The following is a 5,000-nucleotide window of genomic DNA, read 5'->3' on the forward strand; positions in this document are numbered from 1 at the left end:
AAAATTGGAAAAATAAGTGATATTTTTGCTTGATGCTATTTTTGTCGGTATGCAAAATCGTTGTCAAGATTCTCAAACCTTAAAATCAGGCCAGCCGGCAATTGGCGGGTGAAAATTTCAATCAATTCCCATTCCTCACATCAAACTATGCATATAACAATAGCTTTTATGCTGAATGACGGCTATCCGGCTGTCCCTATCCAAAAATTGAGAAATCCATAAGTGTCCCTACCTACTTTGCGCCGAAGCAATACGAATCAAAAAGAACTACGAATGGGGACTTAGAATAATTTTTCATTTTTCCCAACTTTGAAAATAATCACTTGAAAAAAATCTTAGAATCCAAAGAATAGTATACTTGATCGTTCTACAAGTCGAAAATTGGAAAAATAAGTGATATTTTTGCTTGATGCTATTTTTGTCGGTATGCAAAATCGTTGTCAAGATTCTCAAACCTTAAAATCAGGCCAGCCGGCAATTGGCGGGTGAAAATTTCAATCAATTCCCATTCCTCACATCAAACTATGCATATAACAATAGCTTTTATGCTGAATGACGGCTATCCGGCTGTCCCTATCCAAAAATTGAGAAATCCATAAGTGTCCCTACCTACTTTGCGCCGAAGCAATACGAATCAAAAAGAACTACGAATGGGGACTTAGAATAATTTTTCATTTTTCCCAACTTTGAAAATAATCACTTGAAAAAAATCTTAGAATCCAAGGAATAGTATACTTGATCGTTCTACAAGTCGAAAATTGGAAAAATAAGTGATATTTTTGCTTGATGCTATTTTTGTCGGTATGCAAAATCGTTGTCAAGATTCTCAAACCTTAAAATCAGGCCAGCCGGCAATTGGCGGGTGAAAATTTCAATCAATTCCCATTCCTCACATCAAACTATGCATATAACAATAGCTTTTATGCTGAATGACGGCTATCCGGCTGTCCCTATCCAAAAATTGAGAAATCCATAAGTGTCCCTACCTACTTTGCGCCGAAGCAATACGAATCAAAAAGAACTACGAATGGGGACTTAGAATAATTTTTCATTTTTCCCAACTTTGAAAATAATCACTTGAAAAAAATCATAGAATCCAAAGAATAGTATACTTGATCGTTCTACAAGTCGAAAATTGGAAAAATAAGTGATATTTTTGCTTGATGCTATTTTTGTCGGTATGCAAAATCGTTGTCAAGATTCTCAAACCTTAAAATCAGGCCAGCCGGCAATTGGCGGGTGAAAATTTCAATCAATTCCCATTCCTCACATCAAACTATGCATATAACAATAGCTTTTATGCTGAATGACGGCTATCCGGCTGTCCCTATCCAAAAATTGAGAAATCCATAAGTGTCCCTACCTACTTTGCGCCGAAGCAATACGAATCAAAAAGAACTACGAATGGGGACTTAGAATAATTTTTCATTTTTCCCAACTTTGAAAATAATCACTTGAAAAAAATCTTAGAATCCAAAGAATAGTATACTTGATCGTTCTACAAGTCGAAAATTGGAAAAATAAGTGATATTTTTGCTTGATGCTATTTTTGTCGGTATGCAAAATCGTTGTCAAGATTCTCAAACCTTAAAATCAGGCCAGCCGGCAATTGGCGGGTGAAAATTTCAATCAATTCCCATTCCTCACATCAAACTATGCATATAACAATAGCTTTTATGCTGAATGACGGCTATCCGGCTGTCCCTATCCAAAAATTGAGAAATCCATAAGTGTCCCTACCTACTTTGCGCCGAAGCAATACGAATCAAAAAGAACTACGAATGGGGACTTAGAATAATTTTTCATTTTTCCCAACTTTGAAAATAATCACTTGAAAAAAATCTTAGAATCCAAAGAATAGTATACTTGATCGTTCTACAAGTCGAAAATTGGAAAAATAAGTGATATTTTTGCTTGATGCTATTTTTGTCGGTATGCAAAATCGTTGTCAAGATTCTCAAACCTTAAAATCAGGCCAGCCGGCAATTGGCGGGTGAAAATTTCAATCAATTCCCATTCCTCACATCAAACTATGCATATAACAATAGCTTTTATGCTGAATGACGGCTATCCGGCTGTCCCTATCCAAAAATTGAGAAATCCATAAGTGTCCCTACCTACTTTGCGCCGAAGCAATACGAATCAAAAAGAACTACGAATGGGGACTTAGAATAATTTTTCATTTTTCCCAACTTTGAAAATAATCACTTGAAAAAAATCTTAGAATCCAAAGAATAGTATACTTGATCGTTCTACAAGTCGAAAATTGGAAAAATAAGTGATATTTTTGCTTGATTCTATTTTTGTTGGTATGCAAAAATAGCATCACAGAATTTTTAATTGAAAAAAATATATATTCAAATATAATTGAATGCATAAAATTAAACTAAATTCTATACAACTAATTTATATTTTATCAAGTAACCGATATTATTAATTTTCAGTGGTGTCTTGGAACGTTGATCCTATTTTTGTTGGTATGCAAAAATAGCATCACAGAATTTTTAATTAAAAAAAATATATATTCATATATAATTGAATGCATAAAATGAAACTAAATTCTATACAACTAATTTATATTTTATCAAGTAACCGATATTATTAATTTTCAATGATGTCTTGGAACGTTGATCCTATTTTTGTTGGTATGCAAAAATAGCATCACAGAATTTTTCATTGAAAAAAATATATATTCATATATAATTGAATGCCTAAAATAAAAATAAATTCTATACAACTAATTTATATTTTATCAAGTAACCGATATTATTAATTTTCAATGATGTCTTGGAACGTTGATGCTATTTTTGTTGGTATGCAAAAATAGCATCACAGAATTTTTCATTGAAAAAAATATATATTCATATATAATTGAATGCCTAAAATAAAAATAAATTCTATGTAACTAATTTATAATTTATCAAGTAACCGATATTATTAATTTTCAATGATGTCTTGGAACGTTGATCCTATTTTTGTTGGTATGCAAAAATAGAATCACAGAATTTTTAATTAAAAAAAATATATATTCATATATAATTGAATCCATAAAATTAAACTAAATTCTATACAACTATTTTATAGTTTATCAAGTAACCGATATCACTCACGTGTGATATTCTTGGAACGTTGATCCTATTTTTGTTGGTATGCAAAAATAGCATCACAGAATTTTTAATTAAAAAAAATATATATTCATATATAATTGAATCCATAAAATTAAACTAAATTCTATACAACTATTTTATAGTTTATCAAGTAACCGATATTATTAATTTTCAATGATGTCTTGGAACGTTGATGCTATTTTTGTTGGTATGCAAAAATAGCATCACAGAATTTTTAATTGAAAAAAATATATATTCAGATATAATTGAATGCATAAAATTAAACTAAATTCTATACAACTAATTTATATTTTATCAAGTAACCGATATTATTAATTTTCAATGATGTCTTGGAACGTTGATGCTATTTTTGTTGGTATGCAAAAATAGCATCACAGAATTTTTCATTGAAAAAAATATATATTCATATATAATTGAATGCCTAAAATAAAAATAAATTCTATGTAACTAATTTATAATTTATCAAGTAACCGATATTATTAATTTTCAATGATGTCTTGGAACGTTGATCCTATTTTTGTTGGTATGCAAAAATAGCATCACAGAATTTTTAATTGAAAAAAATATATATTCATATATTTAAATGTACAAAATTAAAATAAAACCTGTATAACTGATGTATAAATTATCAAGTAACCGATATTATTAATTTTAAAGATGACTTAAATGTTGATGCTATTTTTGTTGGTATGCAAAAATAGCATCACAGGATTTTTAATTGAAAAAAATTATATTCATATATAATTGAATGCATAAAATTAAACTAAATTCTATACAACTAATTTATATTTTATCAAGTAACCGATATTATTACTTTTCAATGGTGTCTTGGAACGTTGATCCTATTTTTGTTGGTATGCAAAAATAGCATCACAGAATTTTTAATTAAAAAAAATATATATTCATATATAATTGAATCCATAAAATTAAACTAAATTCTATACAACTATTTTATAGTTTATCAAGTAACCGATATTATTAATTTTCAATGATGTCTTGGAACGTTGATGCTATTTTTGTTGGTATGCAAAAATAGCATCACAGAATTTTTAATTGAAAAAAATATATATTCAGATATAATTGAATGCATAAAATTAAACTAAATTCTATACAACTAATTTATATTTTATCAAGTAACCGATATTATTAATTTTCAATGATGTCTTGGAACGTTGATGCTATTTTTGTTGGTATGCAAAAATAGCATCACAGAATTTTTCATTGAAAAAAATATATATTCATATATAATTGAATGCCTAAAATAACAATAAATTCTATGTAACTAATTTATAATTTATCAAGTAACCGATATTATTAATTTTTAATGATGACTTGAAACGTTGATGCTATTTTTGTTGGTATGCAAAAATAGCATCACAGAATTTTTAATTGAAAAAAATATATATTCATATATTTAAATGTACAAAATTAAAATAAAACCTGTATAACTGATGTATAAATTATCAAGTAACCGATATTATTAATTTTTAATGATGACTTAAATGTTGATGCTATTTTTGTTGGTATGCAAAAATAGCATCACAGGATTTTTAATTAAAAAAAAATATATATTTGTATATAATTGAATGCACACAATTATGATAAATTCCCTTTTATATATAATTAATTTATTATTCAATATTTATTCATATAAAGGTTGACAATGTAATCATGGAACGGGCAATATATTCTATGTTCAGGCGGTCGAAGTGGACCTACAGGTACAAGTACGCGGGACTCTTGATGCACGTGTTTTATACTAGGTCGGGCAATGGCTTCGCTTCCCATACCCAAGTATACTTCGCTTATAGTATAGCACAGCATTGCCACGAGTCCAAGTCGAAGACAGAATGACTCTCTATGTGGTACGCG

This window comes from Diachasmimorpha longicaudata, unplaced genomic scaffold (genome assembly GCF_034640455.1).
Source record: "Diachasmimorpha longicaudata isolate KC_UGA_2023 unplaced genomic scaffold, iyDiaLong2 ctg00000292.1, whole genome shotgun sequence".
Classification (NCBI taxonomy): domain Eukaryota; kingdom Metazoa; phylum Arthropoda; class Insecta; order Hymenoptera; family Braconidae; genus Diachasmimorpha; species Diachasmimorpha longicaudata.